Source organism: Colossoma macropomum, unplaced genomic scaffold (genome assembly GCF_904425465.1).
Source record: "Colossoma macropomum unplaced genomic scaffold, Colossoma_macropomum, whole genome shotgun sequence".
Classification (NCBI taxonomy): Eukaryota; Metazoa; Chordata; class Actinopteri; order Characiformes; family Serrasalmidae; genus Colossoma; species Colossoma macropomum.
In genome coordinates this window covers 26,717,836-26,738,570 of record NW_023494792.1, presented here as the reverse complement: position 1 = coordinate 26,738,570, position 20,735 = coordinate 26,717,836, and the positions used below count along the sequence as shown (strand labels likewise).

At 41.4% G+C, this 20,735-nt stretch overlaps 1 protein-coding gene across 1 annotated transcript in view; it reads left to right on the top strand.

Annotated features, from left to right (window-relative positions):
- The first annotated feature begins 249 nt into the window (after positions 1-249).
- Positions 250-20,735, top strand: part of fam135b (family with sequence similarity 135 member B) — a 113,964-nt gene continuing 93,478 nt past the window's right edge. Inside the window, 1 exon segment of the mRNA XM_036575334.1 lies at positions 250-354. The gene's annotated coding sequence lies outside the window, so the exon portion shown is untranslated.

The window sequence follows — 20,735 nt, the reverse complement described above, 5'->3', positions numbered from 1 at the left end:
GTTTTCAGACGAGACCCGCCTTTCGTGTGCTGCTATTGGCTAATAGTGTCTCGCCCTCTGCGCTTGCCCCGCCCTCCCTGTGCTATGATTCGCCAGTGCTTTCTACACACAAGCCGTCCGCCAATCAGTGAATGGCTTGAGGAACGATCAACGAGCCAATCCTAGCGCACAAGGGGCGGGACGTTTGCGAATACGGGTGGGTTAAACCACAAAAAAATAACGGCTGTTTTAGTGAGAGAAGTGGCCGTAGTGGCAGCAGCTCGCCGCTTTCTCTCGCCTTATTACCCCCCCAGCAGCCGGCACCCTGAGCGTAAATGACAACAGGAGAAGGGCTAGAAGACGTCGTCGTGTCGGGTAAGATGGTAAAATGGTCATTTCATTTTTAATCCTCTTTGTTCACCGTCGAAACGGCGAAATGTAACGTTAGCCGCTCCGTCCAGTCCCACAGGCGCAGTGCCACAGTGCTGCTGTATGAACACCTAGCTACAGTGCTGAAATGACTCTCTCAGGGCTGGGTTTACACAAACTGCGCTGAATTAAAACACCCCCAGGGGTGGACCGACCCTCACCGGCTTCATCTGTGTCCGTCTGGACCCACATTAGTGGGTGTCAGTATTCAGTATTGGGATTTTGCCTGTGGTTGTTGTGAAACACCTAAGCTGGCTCATATCTGGTTTTGAGAGAAGTGGTGTCATTTGAAATGACTTAAAGGGGAACTCCACCGATTTTTCAAAAATTCTGCGGTATTCAGTGGTTGAGATGTAAACAAAGTCGTTGAGAGTGTTTGTTGGGTGTGAAATGGTCAGTTGTAGAGAAAATGTCTTTACAGTGGTGGCAGTAGGAACCAGGGATTGCAGTGTCTACAACACAAATATAGCCATTTGATTTACTATCCAAAACCACCACTGAACCTACACGTGTCTTCTGAGTGTTTATATGTCACGTTGATAATGGCAAAATAGTGGAAAATCTGAAAAAATAAGTTTTCCTTGCCTTAGGCAGTGAATTCATAATCATTTCATGTAATAACTTTCTGTGAAGGAGCTTTTAGAGGTGGACGTCTGGTTCCTATCACCACCACTGTGAACAATTCTGACTCAAGTTCTTCTAAAACGAAGCATTTCACACCAAACCACTCTGAATGACTTTGTTTACATCTTAACCATTAAATTATATATATATATTTTTTTGTTGAAAAATTGGTGGAGTTCCCCTTTAACTGATTCAAACAATGGTGTGGATGCTTGTTTGTCTTTTCTTTGCTTCAGTCAAGCAAGTCATGTTGCCCATTGTGTCCAGTGTCCATTGTGGCAGAGGGAGTGAATGACATTGCACACATCTCTGATATGACCATATGGGATGCGCATGCTGCCAGGGTGAAGGACAGGCCATCTGTCTCGCCCCGGCTTAATATCTTTCTGTTTTTCCAGCCTGCAGATACTCAGCCGATGATGAAACGATAAGAGTTATAAGTGTAGGTTAGTAATGGGACAAACATAATGCAGCCGGCGCTCCGGAGGAACTGTCATTTGTGCATTTTTTGGATAACTTTAGGGATTGGTGGCACCGTATGGTCATTGGGCCAGTGAGAGGAGGCAAATAGAAGTGACAAAAGAGATAAAACGTGATTGGGTACATTTTTTAATAACAATCTATAGTTATATTCCAGTCTGTTTTTGCTTTTCATTCTGGATCCACCAGTAAAACTGAGATATGTCATGAGTGCTCAACTCTCAGACAATGTACGATCATAATAATCATTTAAGAAAATAAATTATTTTCTGTTATATATCTATTTGAAGAGGAGGCTGTAGGTTTGTGAGGCCTCACCAAAGACAATTTCTTTTTATTTAATTGAATTGTCTCCGGTTCTCATGGATGAGCAGCTCATGTCCGAGTCCTGCCATCGCTGATTTTCCAGCTATTTTTACACCGTGTGGAGTGGGAGCACATTGAGATGTCTGAACTGCCTCAAACTGCAAGTGCAGTCAGAAACTCAGGCTTGCATAATGAAGGAGAAAGAAATCTGTTCTGGCCCACAGCTCTCAAAAAGGAAAAATCCATGTGGCTGAGCTGTGTTTGAATTTGTACACCAACCAGAGCCTGCATAAGAGATTCCGGCTTAACTGTTCACCTTGAATAAGTCAAACTGACCTCTTGTGGGAGAGGAAAGTTACTTTAATATGCATAGGCTACCAGAAAGCACGTCGTAGAACAACTGTATGGTTCTACTGTTGAATTCTGTAAGAAGATTTTACAATATTTAGATCTTAGAAGATGATTTTTGTCAACCTTTAAACTTTGTTTTATCCAAGAACAAAGTTTCATCGCAATGCGAATGGAAAATAAGTGACCATGCAAATCCTGTAGGTCCAAAATGAAGACACATCGTGTCATTAATGGAATCGACTACTTTAAGGTGCACACACTCACTCACTGCTGAAGGGTAAAATGTACTCGGAGTGCCTTATAATTTCCATAGAGAAGCCACAGAAAATGGATTGGAGTGATGAGGCCTCATTGACCTCTTTTGGGAATAGATTGAAAGATGAACCTCAAATGAAATCTTTTGAAAAGAGTTGGAGTCATGAATCTAGACGGATGGAGTGATGGAGCTCCATTGACCTCTTTTGGGGTGAGTTGGAGTGATGAAGCTTTATTGCACACCTTTAGAAAGAGTTGGAGTGAAGAAGCGCCATGGAACACCTTTAGGATAAGTTGGAGTGGTGAAGCTCTGTTTAACACTTTTGGCATGAGTTGGAAGTGATTACGCTCCATTGGACATCTTTGGGATGAGTTGAAGTGATTACGCTCCATTGGACATCTTTGGGATGAGCTGAAGTAAGTGATTACGCTCCATTGAACACCTTTGGGATGAGTTGAAGTGATTACACTCCATTGAACATCTTTGGGATGAGTTGAAGTGATTACACTCCATTGAACATCTTTGGGATGAGCTGAAGTAAGTGATTACGCTCCATTGAACACCTTTGGGATGAGTTGAAGTGATTACACTCCATTGAACATCTTTGTGATGAGTTGAAGTAAGTGATTACGCTCCATTGAACACCTTTGGGATGAGCTGAGATGATGAGGCTCTGTTGAACACTTTTGGGATGAATTGAAGTGATTACTCTTAATTATACACCTTTCGGATGAGTTGGAGGGATGAAGCTCCACTGAACACCTTTGGGATGAGTTGGAAGTGATTACGCTCCATTGAACATCTTTGGGATGAGTTGGATGGATGAAGCTCAGCTGAACACCTGTGGGATGAGTTGTGAGGATGAAGCTCCATTGAACACCTTTGGGATCAGTTGAGGTGATGAGGCTCTGTTGAACACTTTCGTGATGAATTGAAGTGATTACTCTTAATTGTACACCTTTCGGGCGAGTTGGAGGGATGAAGCTCCACTGAACACCTTTGGGATCAGTTGAAAGGATGAAGCTCTGCTGAACACCTTTGGGGTGAGTTGGACTGAAGAAACTCCGTTGAACACCTTTGAGGTGAGTTGGACTGAAGAAGCTCAGTTGAAAACCTTTGGGATCAGTTGAAAGGATGAAGCTCCATTGAACACCTGTGGGATCAGTCAAAAGGATGAAGCTCCATTGAACACCTTTGGGATCAGTTGAGAGGATGAAGCTTCATTGAATACCTTTGGGATCAGTCAAAAGGATGAAGCTCCACCGAACACCTTTGGGATCAGTTGAAAGGATGAAGCGCCATTGAACACTTTTGGGATCAGTTGAAAGGATGAAGCTCCGTTGAACACCTTTGGGATCAGTTGAGAGGATGAAGCTCCATTGAACACTTTTGGGATCAGTTGAAAGGATGAAGCTCCATTGAACACCTTTGGGATCAGTTGAGAGGATGAAGCTCCACTGAACACCTTTGGGATCAGTTGAAAGGATGAAGCTCCATTGAACACCTTTGGGATCAGTTGAGAGGATGAAGCTCCATTGAACACCTTTGGGATCAGTTGAGAGGATGAAGCTCCACTGAACACCTTTGGGATCAGTTGAGAGGATGAAGCTCCACTGAACACCTTTGGGATCAGTTGAGAGGATGAAGCTTCATTGAACAAATTGGGATGAGTCAGATAAATGAAGCTCCACTGCGGCATTTTTGATCCAGAACTAATTATTCCACATACTTAAGTACCAAAGGGGTGACAAATTCAATATTAATACATTTGAATTTAAACAGATCTTAAAAAAGAAGGTTCAGGGATATTTTTGCACGTTTAATTGAGTTAAGATGTCCCATTGGAAGGGTCTGAAATCTTTTCCCAGTGATGCTGCAGTCATCCTGCAGCTGGAGTTAACTGGAGTACGATTAGTCCTGCTGTCTGGATGGATAGCATGGCTTATTTTCTCTCTTTCACTGTCGATACACAACGAGGCTGGCGTGTGTGTCTGTTAGGTGATGTGTACAGAGTTGGACAGTCAGCACCTTCCTTCAAGCCTTTTCAGCTGCCCTTTGACACATTGCGTGAGTAGCAGTTTGAAGAGATGCACATGCTAGCCCTCACTCTCCATGGCTGGTGCGATAGGGGAGACCTACATAACAGGTTTGGCAAAGGACAAGTGACTAACACTGGGGAGAGATAAAGGAAGCATGCATGGGAGAAAGAGGCTCTCTCTGTCAGGTGGTTAGGCGGTTAGGCCGAAACCTGGCTATGATTAGGCTAAAACCTTTCTGTGGTTAGGCTCACTTCTGTCTGTAGTTATTTACCTTTGATTAAACCGAGACAAGTCTGTGGTTAGGCTAATGAGTGTCTGAGGCTTAGGCTAAAACCTTTCTGAGGTTAGTCTCATGCCTGTATGTGGTCAGGTTAAAGCATTTTTGTGGTCATCTTTTAGCTGTAAGGTGACCCTGTGGGTGTTTACGCAAAACGTGTCTGTGTTTACGCTAAAACCTGTCTGTGTTTGGGCTCATATCTGTGCGTAGTCTGAAAACCTGTTTGTTTAAACTAATTTTTTTTTTATTAGCCTAAATGCTAAAACCTGCTGTAGTATTAACTGAAACGAGCATGTGTGTAGGCTAAAACCTTCAGTGGTTAATCTCATATCTCTCCAGGGTTAAGCCAGAACCTGTATATGGTTAGTTTGAAACAATCTTAGGCCGGTTCAGTGAGCACAGTCGAAATGCATTATTTGTGGTATTTATTTGGCCGCTCAGGCGTGGAATAGAAATCTGACACTTGGTAATTTTGAATTACCATCCAGCATCATTTTAAAAACCATTTTATATCTTATTACCATTGTACTCTAAACCCTAACAGACATTACAAATAACTGAGACTAACTTAGTGTACAGAACTCCAGTATTCAAATGTCTGTAGTCGTAGCAGGTCTTAGTGCGATAGTAATATTTATTGGCTTGGTCATCGACTGCGTCATTCCCAACTGTACTGAACTCACCCCGAGCACTCTCAGCTCTACTGTCCCTGGTCCTCAGCTACAGCTCTCTCTTTCTCTCTAACTCCCATGTGTCAAACACAAGGCCCGCGGGCCAAGTCAGGCCCGTGGCACAATCCTGCTCAGCCTGTGGAATTATTTTAATTTTCTATTAATATTAGCCCATTTCCCAATGAGCTGCACTACAGTTCCCATCATGCATTGCAATGTAATGCGTGCTCTCACCCCGTCCCCAACAATCTATGGGACAGCACCACAAAAACAGCAACATTCAAGCGAATAGGCAGTTTTAAACTACTGTACATTGGGGACATTTAAAGAGGTGGTTTAACTGTGATCTGCAGTTAATGTAGTCTGTTGTTTTATATAACGCAATTAGTTTTATTTAAAATTAGTTTTGAATTATTCAGATATTCAGTGCCTGATTTTTGCCATTGTAGTTTTGGCATATGTTGAACAAACAGTGGCCAGTTGGGGACATGGCACAATGGCCAGTTGGGCTCATGGCAAAATGATAAGTAAAAATACAATAAAAACACTTCTGGCCTACGGACTTGTTGAGATTTTTAAATATGGCCCTTTTAGTGGTTGGGTTTGACACCCCTGCTCTAACTGCTCATGCCATCTCCCTCACTGACTGAATCCTGAAATTTACAGCATTTCCTGAAGAGTTGCATTTGCATTTCCTTTTATTGTTGACTGCAGTTGTAATTTCACAAATTAATATTGACATGTTAAGTGCTAGGATTACTATTTGTGCATTAACTTCTATAGTGAGACATTTATTCAGCGCCTCTTAATGTGAAATGTATTGAGTTAAATCACATTATTCTATAAGCAACAGTTTCTACACACTCCTCACACAAACTCTTTTTAAAAATAATCCAACTGCTCTGATGTTGTTAAATACAGGGTGATTCAAAAAGATTCATCCGATTTCAAAGCGCCAGATTTTTACAATCATGAAGTGTCTAGGAACCAATCACACACCAGTTGAAAGAGGGGGTCATAGAGTTTCTGACTGTCAGTGGAAGATGGCTTCCTTCAGTCTGCGAGGAGATGGAGACCCCTGAACAGAAAGCGTTCTGCGTTCTCCACTTCAATAAGAGTGAATCCGGCATAACTGTGCAGGGTGATTTTCGTGGGGCAGTGAAGCTCCAACAGCTCAGAGCGTTCGTCGTTGGTTCCACATCACTGGATGATCTCCGAAATCGCACTGAAAGTGCAGCGACACCCGACATGCTCAATCGAGTATGGGATGAGTTTGATGCGTTGATGTTGTCTGTACAGCTGGAGGAGGTTCATACTGAGCACTTCTAAAATTACTTAATAAACTTTATGCTCATTTAAACCATTTAAAGTTTACTGCATTGTTCTGTAATGATTCACAAGTGAAATAAATCATTTTGAAATTGGATGAATCTTTTTGAATCACCCTGTACGTTAATATAGTGACCTTAACAAGGTGTTCTTTCTAACTACCAGGAAAAACTAAGGAGTTACACAGGACAACGTTGCTAGCTAACGTTATATGAGTACTGTAATGGCTCTTGTGGCTAACAAGCTAACTGCCTCTATGCATTTTTGAAATCGCAAGCTACCAGTGTGAGTAATTAATATCATGAAGCAGGGATTAATAACTTATACTTAGGCGAAAGTCGCTACTGGGCATGTGTGAGTGGGAAACATTGCTAAGTTATGTATAAGGCACTGTATTGTCTTGTGCTGCAGTGCTCTGAGTAGAACATGAATAAGTCAGTGTATTGTATTGAGTTCACTGATATTCACATAAAATATTTTTAAACTGAAAATGGCAGCGAAAGTGTTGCACTAAAAGTGGCAGCTCTGTATTTGTTCACATATCATGCTCAGACTACTCAAATGCTGTACCCTACCCAACCCTGCTGTTATCGCATGACACTATCATGTGGTTACTGATGTCACGTGACCTGCTTCGCTTTGGGTTTTGTGGTGATCAATCATCAAATCAATTCTCTGCTCTTTTCAGGCTGAATTAGTCACAGTATTGGGTTGGATCTGTTCATTTTTACCCCCTCAATATTCAGTACAGCATTTTCTGCTGATATTGACCCAAAACCGATACCCAGTATTGGATTGGTGCCATCTCTACTTATGGTAAAACCTTTCTGCAGTGTGGTTAGACAGATCTAGCATCCACAGCACTGTCTTGAAGCAGGAAACATGACTTTGGTCATGCATCTTTAACTACGACATCTTTCTAAGTGAGAATCCGTGCATGTGACGTACACTATAATACTCTCACATTCAGTGTTCTCCCCCCCCAGGAGCCACGTCCTGCTGTGTTATATAGGTTATCAAATACATACATATGTATGCTGCACACATACAGGCTCACGTGCACCCAGGCTCACAAGCCTAGTCATGCCTTTGAGAAGACCAAAACATTCAGCTTGTGGCATTTGACTCAGTGTCCTTGGCATTTAAGCCCTGATATTAAAAAAAAAACTGGAATAGTCTGGAATTTAAACAGGCATTTTGAATAATGCAGTGATGGGAGATTGCGCTGAATTACTACTGACATCCCCATTAAACACTGCGTGTCTCCAGAGACCTGTATGCTGAGTTACACTCTGTCCACTCCTCTAAACACATGGGTCGCGCTCGCCGGGGCTGGAAGAAAGCCACTGGCACCAGCAAACCGTTTATGATGTGGAGAAACCCAGGTCAGATGGTCAAGCTAACTGCTTCAAAATGCTGACCGGTGTTCTGCAGTCTCAGCCATGTAGAGTTGCGCAGTTTAATATGAATATACATGTGATTCATTCAGGCCTACAAGATGGAAAGGAAAGTTTTAGGATTTGGCTGCTCAGTGTGTCCCAATCTAATGTCCCAGTCCAGCCTGATTGATCGATATATAGGCAAATGAAGGCATACTTGAATGAGTCAGTATTGGCTATAGTAAGCCAGGTCTAATTCCTGTTCATCTTAAGGCTGATTTCAGGGCCTGAATTTCAGTGCGGGATTGTGGGTATTGCACATAATTTCATCGATTCCTGCAAGTCTAACACTTACGATGCGGGAAATTCCTGCAGATATTTACAGCAGTGTTTAATAATGTTCAGCCAATGTTTGCATGACAGTGGGATGCGGGACAACTAGGCCAAAAACAAAACTTGCGCCTTTTACCAGCTCATGTTACAAAACATCAACTTTAAGGTGCCACTCAGATGGCGTTTTTCATACCGCAGCCTAAAAAAAGAAAGTGTGAGGCAGATTCGGCAAAGGAATGTGATGGCTAATGCTGTTGAAGTTGCGGTGTGAGGAGGAAACGAAGGGGCTTCTCAAAACCGCCTACTTTATAGCAGAAAACGAATTGGCTCATTCTAAACTTGGTCGTCTGGTTAAATTCATGAAAGAGATGGACTGTCCTTCTTTCAAAAAGCTTTCAAAAAGAACGGGACAAAGTAAACCCTGTAGTTCAGCTCACAAGTATTATCCCCCCAAAGTGTATAAATCCCCCCTATGTGAAACATTTATGGGGGAATTCCATTTTGAAAAATGAATTTCAGGCCCTGCTGTTTTACTCATTTGCTCACAATTCATGCCTCTTTTGCAGTCATGGTGTCAGGTGGTGATTTAGTGTATTTAATATAACAAATCCTCATCCCCAACTAAGTTAAGTACCTTTATTATCATTGTACTTGTGCAGTACAGCGCATATCCCAGCTTAGAAAGCTGAGTGCAGGGTCAGCCATGAAATGATGCCCCTGGAGCAGAGAGGGTGAAGTGCCTTGGACCTACAGTGGCAAATTAGCAGACCAGGGTATTGAACCCACAATCCTGTGTTCACTCGCCCAAAGGTCTAACCACTAAGCCACCAGTGCCTAAAAAGCCACGTCTTCTTTTTGCCTGGTTTAAACCGAGGACCGTTGGTGAATTAGGCGAACGGAATGACCACTACACGCCCACTACTTTTTGGATATTGCTGCCGATGGCAACAAATAAAGTGAAATTAACTGTGCAGCTACTGTTTTCATAAGCATCGTATGTTGTGTCAGATTTCCAAATTAAGCTTGCTGTAAATGTAGCTCCCTTGTTGATTCCTTCCCGAATGTATTGCTCCTTTGGACAGATCTACTGTAAATCTCTTGTCCAGTTTTTTTCTGAGCTTTTTTATTTTCTCCTGTGTGGCGCGTGGATATGCTGCATTCGCACCTGCCGTGTGGCTTTATTTACAAAAAATACAATTACCAGATCTGACTTACTAAGTACCGTCGACCAGTACTTAGCATTAAAGAACTCAGAACTTGATTAACGATGAGTCAAATAACAAATAATCTTAGTGGTGATGAAAATGAGAAACACTGGTTACAAGCGCTGTTTGTTCCTTTCACTTTCCTGTGCCGGTCAGCGCAGACGTGCTGGAAACAGTTTGAGCCGCAGTAGATCAACAATAAAAAACGTCAGCCGTGGGGAACCATTTCACTGTGTCTGCGAGGAACGTAGACAAGTAATTAGTTAATGCTTTGAATGTCCAACCGTTCTCTGTTGTCAAGGACGTTGGATTTGGAAGCACATACTGTAATCATTTTAGTTTTTTTACTGTCAGATCTTTTCGTTTTTTTTGGCCTAGTGTGTCCTGAATTTTGGTTTCAGCCAAAGATTTTCATTTCGGTGCATCAATAATGCAGATTTCCTGATATCAAGCCCCAGTTTCCCAACAACAATGAAGCAGATGTAAATTATTAGAGATGATTGAAAACTCTGTTCCAGTCTGCTTACAGCGATCCTTCTTTTACAGTACGTTAATCACCTCTAAATAATGTGAGAATTAAAGCATCTATGACGTTGGTGATGGAACAGAGGTTTTGTGTTATATCAGGCCTCTGACTCCAAACAGCACAGACAGGCGGGATATGGAGGATGTCATGTTTACCCAGACTGACAATAATCTCATGCTCAGTAATGATAGGTAGGATACAGAAGACCAGCGTGAGGATACTTCACTTGTATAATATCAGCTCTCAGAAGCTGGTATTATAAAATTTGTATGTGAGCAAGTGTACTGCATTCACGGTACCCTGAAATTAAAGTTTTTCTACCACCATGTAAATATATACATCTGTCTATACACAGTCTGATCTACTGCTTGCCTCAGTTTTAACCTGGCATCTTTGTTAGTGCTGGAAAAGAGGTTGATTTAGATACGTTTCTGAGCCTTTCCGCTCTGGTAGGTTACATTACAGCCTACCGGCCATTTTATACACTCTGGCAGGAGAATAACAGTGGACTGAAGTGTTTAATGACTCACAGAAGAAATCACAATCACTGGGAAAAGGGGTTAAACACGGTGAAAATGAAGATCTAAGCTAAACTCCAATAACGGGCCTCATTCACCATCCGTTCTTAAGAAGAAATTTCTTCTTAAAACCCACTTGCGCAGTGTTTATGAAAAGTTCTGACATTCACCAGTGTTTCTTATTTGGGTTTTGTTCTTAGGTAAGAACAGAATCTACACACACTCGAGAGCACAAAGGTGTGAGCAGTTCAGACCTTTCCTCTGACTGTATGTCAGTAAGCTTTAATCTAGCTTCATGTCTACAAAGTGCTTCTCTGTTTCTCTGGTAAAATTTTCTCAGTACTAGTCTGTTATGTCAGTATTAGATCAGTAAGTAGTGTAACTGCAGCTAGGCATTTGTTCGAGGTAAGAAAAAGCAAATTCAGCCAAGGCAGTTTTGCTGGTTAGGTGTAGTACCTATATGGAAAAAATATATATTCCAAATGTATTTATCAAATATGTTTTTGCAGTGTATGAAGATGGCCAAAATGAACTTGTTTAATATATTTTTAAAATGTATTTATTTGTATTTTTATCTTTTTTTTTCAATTTTATGTAGTTTTAAAAAGAATTTAACTAACTACACATGAGCTGAATGAACCGTACTGACTTAGCATTAATCACTGTACCACTGGTTTGTACGCTGTGCCATTGTATGCGATAAAACAGCGCTCACACAAAATGTAAATGTAAGATATCAAATCATCCATCTACCTTTTCACAGTATATCCATACCTACAACACTTGCTTTTTCCTTGTTATAGGTTCCTTTGCCAATACTTAAGATACTGGAACACAAATAAATTTTAAAATGTATTACAAACAAAAAGTGCATTAGATAAGTACTGTGGCTGTTTTCGTACATTTCCAAATGAACTTGATGAATACATTTACATATGTTTATTTTTGTCTGTGTGTAATATTTCCCCATACAGTAAAATACATTTCAGCATGGACTGCGGTGTATTTGACATACAATACATAACCAAATATATAAAAATATATGTCCGTATATTTTTTTTCCATATGGGTAGCTATCTAACTTTTTCGCAAGTGTTGCTTATTCTGCCTTTTCCTTCACTCTGTCTTGCTCGCCCCCTGATCTCAGCTGCGTTCACATAGCGGTCAAAATAAAAGCACTTTTTCTTTTCAAAGATTAATGAAAACGCTTTTTTTTTAGACGATCAGAATACACTTAGGCGGGCATACATATACCTTGGCGCACTGCTAAAGTATAACCTATGTGTGGATAACACTGATGCAATGGTGACTCAAACCAGTCACAGTGTTTGTGAGCACCCTGACCGATCACAGTTCCAGATGAGTTTCTGAGAGTTTTTTGATGTCAGAGTATTCATGCAGTCCAGCTAAAGTCAAAATATTGCACGTCAGTTTGAAACCATGTTACATTACTGACTCACCAGTGCATTTTTAAACATTAGAAGGTGTACTGCAGGTGCAGTATGGTGGCAGTTTAATCACAACAGTATTTTGTTCATGTCGTACAGATCTGGGCTGGTGCTGGTGTGCAGAAGGCTGAGCTGAGGGTTTTGAGTGAGTAAGGCTTGCAGTGGTGCAGTCTCATGATTCAGCCTCTCATGTGATCTCTATAATCTCCCTCACTGGCACATCAAATCACCAAGGCCGAGCACTTGCGATATGAATGTTTGAACAGCGGCTGTGTTCTGCTGTAATGGTGTAATGACACACCACTCCCCTGGATGATATTACCTTCTATTGTAATGCTCTTCAGTGAAGGTATAGCTTACAGAATGAAAAAGCAGTGGGTGAGTTGGTAAATAGAAGTCATTCAACAATCCCAAATAAATAGGAGGCATGTAAGTTGCATTAGGAATTTGAATAGGGGATGGACATTTCAGTCATTTCTCATATTCTGGGGATCCATGTGAAGTCGTGTCCACGTGTCCCTGCAGTGCTGCTGAGGTTCTGCTTGAGCCAGTTCTGTTGTTTCTGTGTTGTAACTAGGGCTGCAACAAACGACTGTTCTAATAATCGAATAATCTATCGATTGTTGAAATGGATAATCGATTATTCAGATTATGAATCGCTCACTTACCAAATAACTCTTATGTACCTATCAGCATTTAAAATTAGCTTCCCTCCGTTATATAATCCTATTCCGCTTTCTGAGTGCAATATTCTTGAAATAGTATAATTTTGGACAGCAAACTGCCCCTCTGTAAAGATGCTGAATGCACTCCAGCAACGATGTTGACTGCGCCAAAATGTTGCCGCCGTTGACTTGTCTGGCTGAACCCAACACGGCATCTAGGTATGTATATCTATGAGCAACAATATCTCCAGCCATAAACATGAGTTGCGGTCAGATTCGGCAAGCGGTGGTGAACGTTTGTGGCAAACTTGTTCTTTATGAACAGTTAAATTTGAACGATTTTGTGTAAACATTCAATTTCAACGGTAACCCTTCGTCCAGCTCCCCTCTATGTTTGTTGAGAACTGCCTCCTGAAACTGTGAGTGGTGGCAAAGGTTAGCGGAGAACTCACACACCCGTGGCTTCGACGTTAAGACACTGATGCAGTGTTTAAAAGTGTAAACGTTATTTGGAAAGTGAACAGCGTCACTGTGAATAGTAGTCACTTGCTTCTCTGTTCCAGCTCCATAAACGATTCCAGAGAACAGCATTTCGGAATAGAAGATGTTACAGGACGGCTTTTGACCTTAACGTTAGCTAACTAGCTCGCTAGCACAGCTGTCTTATAGAGACAGATCTTCACACAGTGGGCCATCGTGTTTCCTCTTCAGATACTCCAGCATGGAGGATGTGCTCCCATGCCAGCTAAAGTCGGATTCACAAATAGCACAACTGATGTGTTGTCTTTTTCTGGTGTCTTGGCTGCTACTTCAGTTGTTTTGCTCGGTTCAGGTTCAGAGCTCTTGTCCACATTAGCACCGTTGCTGTAAGTTGAAAGAAGGTCTTGCACGTTCGTTTCGATGGCGTGTTTATGCCACGAGTTTGTGGCTTGGGTTGAGAAACAGTGCACTTCAGACATGTCATGATGCGTAAACATGAGAAGAGTAACATTGAATTTGCATATAATCCAGCATCCCAGTTTGCTTTTCTTTTTTCTTTTTTGTGGCTATTTAAATATTCAAATACCCTGATTCAAGCCTAATTTGAACTTTATATTCATGTATGTGTGTGTGTTAAATGAAGCAGGTCTCTTCAGTCGTCTTCAGGAGAGAAAACAAAGCTGTTGCTCAGTCGATTGGGGCTATTTTTAGCGGCAGACATAATGAGCGGGAGGATTGAGGCATTTCTGCTCCAGCCGCGGCCCTGCTCGTGTATTCACTGTTTTGCCTTCTCTTCGTTTTGTATTGTCAAACCAAACACCAGCGTGCACCCGTCCAAGTTTCCATTGGATTAGTTTTGCATAGCCAGACGCTGTCGTCTCATGTGTTGAGCCTTCAAGCTGAAGCCAAGAAGTCTCCAAACAAAGATGCTGTAATGGTAATTTTTTTATCCAGTATTCTGATCTGCTCTACATACAGACTGTTTTTGCCAAATTCAGGTTGAATGTTATGAAGAGGTTTTGTTCAGTGAATTTAAGGGGATTCATCCCACACTGTGCTACGCTCAGGCAGCAGGGATGGAAATCACTGCAGACATTGTTGGATTCAGAATGAACAAAGATAACGAGTCATAATATGTGAGTCAGATCTGTTTGTCAAAATGCTAAACTGCACTTGAGTAGCACTAGGCTGAGTTATCGTCTACTGGAGTGTAGGAAGGGTTCTATGGTAAGCTTTTTTTGCTAAGGAACACTGGTGCGGGTCTGAAATGAACAGGGCAGACAGAAAACTTAGGAGCACAACTGAATGTTAATTTAATTTTTTTTCAATTTAGCAATCAGAGTTTTCCAGCATTGCCCAAGCCCTTGAAGAATACCTGAAAAACATCATAATCCTAGTTTTTTTAGTCTCCAGTATTTATTATTATTATAGCATTAATGATATATAATATGTATACACTGATTAGACATAACATTATGACCACCTCCTTGTTTCTACGCTCATTGTCCATTTTATCAGCTCCACTTACTATATAGGTGCACTTTATAGTTCTACAGTTACAGACTGTAGTCCATCTGTTTCTGTTAGTGTGTGTTGTGCTGGTATGAGTGGATCAGACACAGCAGTGCTGCTGGAGTTTTTAAACACTGTGTCCACTCACTGTCCACTCTATTAGACACTCCTACCTTGTCAGTCCACCTTGTAGATGTAAAGTCAGAAACGATAGCTCATCTGCTGCTGCACAGTTTGTGTTGGTCATCCTCTAGTCCTTCATCAGTGGTCACAGGACGCTGCCCACAGGACGCTGTTGGCTGGATATTTTTGGTTGGTGGACTATTCTCAGTCCACCCAGCAACATTCCAGCAGCACTGCTGTGTCTGATCCACTCAGAATGATCCACCACCCAAATAGTACCTGCTCTGTGAGGGTCCATGGCGGTCCTGACCACTGAAGAACAGGGTAAAAGGGGGCTAACAAAGTATGCAGAGAAACAGATGGACTACAGTCTGTAACTGTAGAACTACAAAGTGCACCTGTATAGTAAGTGGAGCTGATAAAATGGACAATGAGCATAGAAACAAGGAGGTGGTCATAATGTTATACCTGATTGGTGTATATTTACATGTTGTTGTTGTTGTTGTTGTTGTCCAAAAAAATAAATAAAACAAGTATCTTTGAAATGGTAACTTTGCAGTAGAAAGCAAAAAACAATATACCTTTTAATGTAGTTAATGTAGACTTTTTTTCCATACAGTTTTGGAGCAATGCTATTGGTGAAATTTTCTAAAATTATAAAAGGGCAGTTGCTGTGTTCAAATGGCATATTGATAGTATACAATGTTTTTTTGGACAGGGACAATATATTCTTGCAATTTCTTTAATTTTATCTGTATTCCTGTCTTTTATGTAATTAACACAAAGTAGTTGCTGGACAAACATTTCCTACTATAAGGTCTTGATAATTGTTCATTAAAATCTGAACTTTTTAAAAATTAAATGATAGATAATTGCTAATTTAACTAATTTTTCAGTCTTTACAGCATGCCTACTAGTGTTCATAGTACATAGTGGTTCATGGCTGTGTTTGTGTCCTTGTTTCTGTGCCAAGGAGCAGAATCACTGAGATTCTGAGTGTTGTGTGTATCTGATGGAGAGGAGTTGAGATAGACATCTGCTAGCCATGAGATAAGTCAGTGATAAGCTCTGCAGTTTAAAATAAGAAAATACTGATAATGATAGTGATTGTGATGGTGTTCATGGTGGTGGTGGTGATGGTAGAGTTCACTTTGGTGTTCATGGTAGAGTTCATGGTAGTGTCCATACTGGTGTTTATGGTGGTGTTCATGGTAGAGTTCATGGTGGCATCCATGGTGGTGTTCATGGTGGAGTGCATGGTATTGTCTATTGTGGTGTTCATGGTAGAGTTCATGGTAGTGATCATGGTGGTGTTCATGGTGGTGTTCATGGTAGAGTTCATGGTGGTGTCCATGGTGGTGTTCATGGTGGAGATCATGGTGGTGTCCATGGTGGTGTTCATGGTGGAGTTCATGGTGGTGTTCATGGTGGAGTTCATGGTAATGTCCATGGTAGTGTTCATGGTAGAGTTCATGGTAGTGTTTATGTTAGAGTTCATGGTAGTGATCATGGTCGTGCTTGTGATAGTGTTCATGGTAGTGTTCGTGATAGTATTTGTGGTAGATTTACTGCTGGTGTTCATGGTAGTGTTCATTAAAGTATTCCTGCTAGTGTTTGTGTTAGTGTTTGTAGTAGAGCTCATGGTGGTGTTCATTAGGGATGCAACGATACTGTTCATTATGTATCTTGGTTTTTTGGCCATTTTGAGGTATCTTTAGATTAAAAAACAAAAATGTCACCCTTTGATCAATAAACTCTTTATTTTGCCCTGTAGACAATTAAAACTTTCCATTCAGAAAAATGGCAGCATGACTGACTAGGCCTGGTTTCTGTGTGTACTGTTTAAAATCAAGGGGAGAAAAACATTCAAATTAAAAGTGCATCTCGGCTTTGGCAACCTGTAGGTGCTTTGTCTTCTCTGTTTTAGATCTAGATAGGGTGTCTGTGTCAATTTGTTTTCAATTTCTCTCCGTGATATTTCATAGAGTTCGGGAATTACTTTGCTGCTGGAATGTGTGCGGGAGGGGACGTTGTAAAGGCCAGTCGGGTAGTGCAGGGTCACGTAACAGAGTGCTGCTATAGAACATTGGCAAGGACAGCTAATAAAAGCCAGGTTTAAGAGTTAATTTTTACACTCTACTTGTGTAACTTGAATAAAATAAAGCGATCAGCATCACTTATTGTGCTTGGCACCTGTTTACTACCCCTTCACAAACTGGCTGTTTTCGAGCTGAAAGATACAAGCTGAAAAAGGCTAGGCTTGTAACGTTGGCTGAGGTAACTTATCATTAGCTGTTCACCTAAAAGACTGGCTGCCGAGCACCGCTGCATATCGACTTAGAGTGCTGGTGCCGGCTCCTCCATTAAAAACAAAGATTTTACATTGCATGACATGGCTCGTCTGGTGCGCAGTAGCCTTAACTTGTATGTATGTGCATGTAGTCTACAGCATTCATGGTAGGGTTCATGTTGGTGTTCATGGTGGAATTCATGGTAGTGTCCATGGTGGTGTTCATGGTAGTGTCCATGGTGGTGTTCATGGTGGAGTTCATGGTGGTGTTCATGGTGGAGTTCATGGTAGTGTCCATAGTGGTGTTCATGGTAGAGATTATGGTAGTGTTTGTGAGTTCAGACCATGCCTTCAACATGGTGGTGGTAGTATGAGGAAGAATTGATTGAGGGAGGAGGGAGAACTCTGAGAACTTGGGCTGGAGTTCTGGGCAGCTTCTGCCTGTAGCTAGAAGGCCAGATTCCCCTTCATAGCTGTAGTAGGACTGATGCAGGACTGAGGCATGGGGAGGAGATGGGGTGGCGGTAGGCATTGCGAACACGTCGTCACGGGAACGGAAGGTGAGGATGTGAATTTATAGGGCAATAGATTTAAAGAAGGAGGATTTTCAGCCATGCTTCTCCCCTCAAACTTCAGTTATAACATAACTACATTTCATGGTGGTGTTCATGGTATTGTCCATAGTGGTGTCCAGCATAATAAGCAGGTTTAGGAAAATTATAGGCATATCGTATTGACCCGTAGGGGGCGTACCAAACTATTTGATAACATATGCATTATTGCATCCCTAGTGTTCACTGTAGTGTTCAAGGTGTGTGTAGTGTTGATGTGAGTGTATCTGGCACAACAGTGTTTCTAGGATATTTACACAAGTGATCTTAACTGCTAGAGTGATTGAGGTCCACCACCCAAAAATGTCCAGACAAAAACAGCTCTATGGTCAGAAACTGACCACTGATGAAGGACTAGATGATGGCTAATACAAACTGTGCAACAACAAATAAGCTACTGTCTCTTACTGTACAGCCACAAGAAAGGGGTTTCTAATAAAGCGGCCAGTGACGTTATGAACGTTTACATTACTACTTCTTACATTTGAATCATAATTGAGCAGTTTAGCTGCGACTAAGCAGCAGGCAGTTTCACGCTGACCCGATAGGAGTGGTATCTATTATATGCAAGGTTACATCCTCATTTCCCCTGTTATGGAAGTGATCTGTGTATTAGACAGAACTACGTTGACCTTTCTGAGGTGAAGGCAGATGGTCCTTCTGTAATGATTAGTGATGAGTTTAGCTCCATTTGCGGTATAATACAGTTGATGTGAATGCAAGGGCACAGACAGGCCTTCACGTATTTTCAAGGACTCACGCACACAAGGAAGCAGACACATGCGTACAAGCACATCTACAAGGACACACACACGTGTGTACACACACTGCTGCATGCACAAGGACACGCAGACGTGCTCGCCCGCACATAGAAAACAGCTGCCTGCGCGAACACTGACACACATGGGCCATGCAGCTAGTGTTTGTACACACACTGCTTTCATCATGGACTACGTGATGCTTTGGAGGTCCCTCAGTTAAACTGTACTTTTTTCTTCAATAACATTAATGGAATAGAGTTTGATGGACATAGTTCAGTAAGTGAACTTGATTTTTGTCTTCGTAGGTGAGAAAGCAAGTCAGCATTTGTAGAAGTGTTTTTATTGTGTTTAAATTCTATTTATTTATTGTGGCAGTTGTTCAGGATTGTTCGATGTGAAGGAAGCTGCAGTCGTGTTTGTTTTATCTCGGCACGGCGGCCTTTGTGGAGAGGTGTGAATTGTTTTTAGGGGGTTCTCGCCCCCTTCCGTTATTCACCCCACATTGCTCACTAGCAGCTCAACATAGAGCCACATTTCACACACAGAGAGCCAGTAGAGTCTGATAGCAGAGTTTAAGGGGAAAAACGTATTATTTTGTTAAAAATGAAATCAGTCAGTGTTAATTCCGCCAGTAGAGTGGACACTAGAGGATCTGCAGAAAGAGGTTAAGGGGGCCTGGTTACAAGTTTGGCAGGGAAGCTTTGAAAGCATTGTGTCCCAGAGGCATCTGTAGGTATGTAGATCTGTGTAGATGTCTGGGCTGCCTGATTGAAGACTGTTCATCGGTTTGCTCTGACGCCGTTTTAGGGCCACTGTTAAAAAAATAAAAGTAGTAGACTTTGAGAATAAAGTCGTAATATTTCAAGAATAAAGTTGTAAAGTTACAAGAATAAACTCGCGGTATTGCGAGGATAAAATAGGCTAATTGTCATGGGGGGCCACCATAACGTGTTGGGGCCTCAGTTGCTGTCCTGGTGATGATGAAGATGCAGAGTGCGCCAGAGTCCCGCTCCCTCCTTTGGGATTGATCATTTTGATCATCATTGTCTCCTGTGAAACTTCATGCCCTCTTCGAATGGCACGGAGATGTAACCAGCGATAGCCGTGTAGACGACACTGCCTGGTCTCCTTTAACAAAAAAGACAGTTTCCTCCGTTTGGTTCTTTCATCTAAATAAATACAGTTTCCTGCTCAGCCGTTTCAGCCGGTTCTTATACTAATAACAGGCTGGTGCTGATGTGCAGGAGAGACAGGGAGACTGAGTGTTTCTTTATGGGTGAATCGATATGAAAGTATATCTCCACCAACTCAACACCCCTCATTTAACACGACGAGGATATTACCAGGCTTTTCCTGGTAATATCCCACTTTCATGTTGTAGTTCTATGACTTAATGATCAAAATATTATGACTTTATTCTCAAAACATTGACTTTATTCTCAAAATGTCATACTGCACGACTTTTTATCTCAAAATATTATGGCTTTATTCTCAAAATATCATACCACAAGACTTTTTATCTCAAAATGTGATGACTTTATTCTCAGTTTTTATTTTTTTTAACAGTGGCCCTAAAACGCCATCGTAATATTGAACTTATGTTTGTTTTTTTTTGTTGTTTTTTTTGCCAATATCAACCTTACTCCTTACCCAGTTCACTAACTAGGAAAATATCAGCCTACGCTAGAAACTAGCACAGCTCAGCCAGGTTCCCACAATCTGCAGAAACAGTGAAGCAGTGTGATTCTGTGTTTACATGCTGGCATTAAAAAAACATTTTTCTGTGACTTATTTGCAGAGCTGTTCTAAAACTGACTTTATTAATGGCCACAAAGCCATGGTGACCAAGGCCACCAAAAACTGGTGATCAAGGAACAGCTTTCGAGTCACTTTTATTTGATTAAGGTGGAAATAAAGGCAATTTGATGCAAGAACTCAGCACATTTGGGTTCATCTTGTGTTATGAGAGCAGGATGAATTACATTTTGAATTTTTTTTCTTTTTGAGCAGTCAGAAATTTGGCCCCTCCCAGGCACGGCTCCAAGCTCTTCCATCATCATTCAGTTCAATTCAATTCAGATAGGTTCTGTTCAGTTCAGTTAACTTCAGTTCAGCTCAATTCTGTATGGTTAATTTTAGTTCA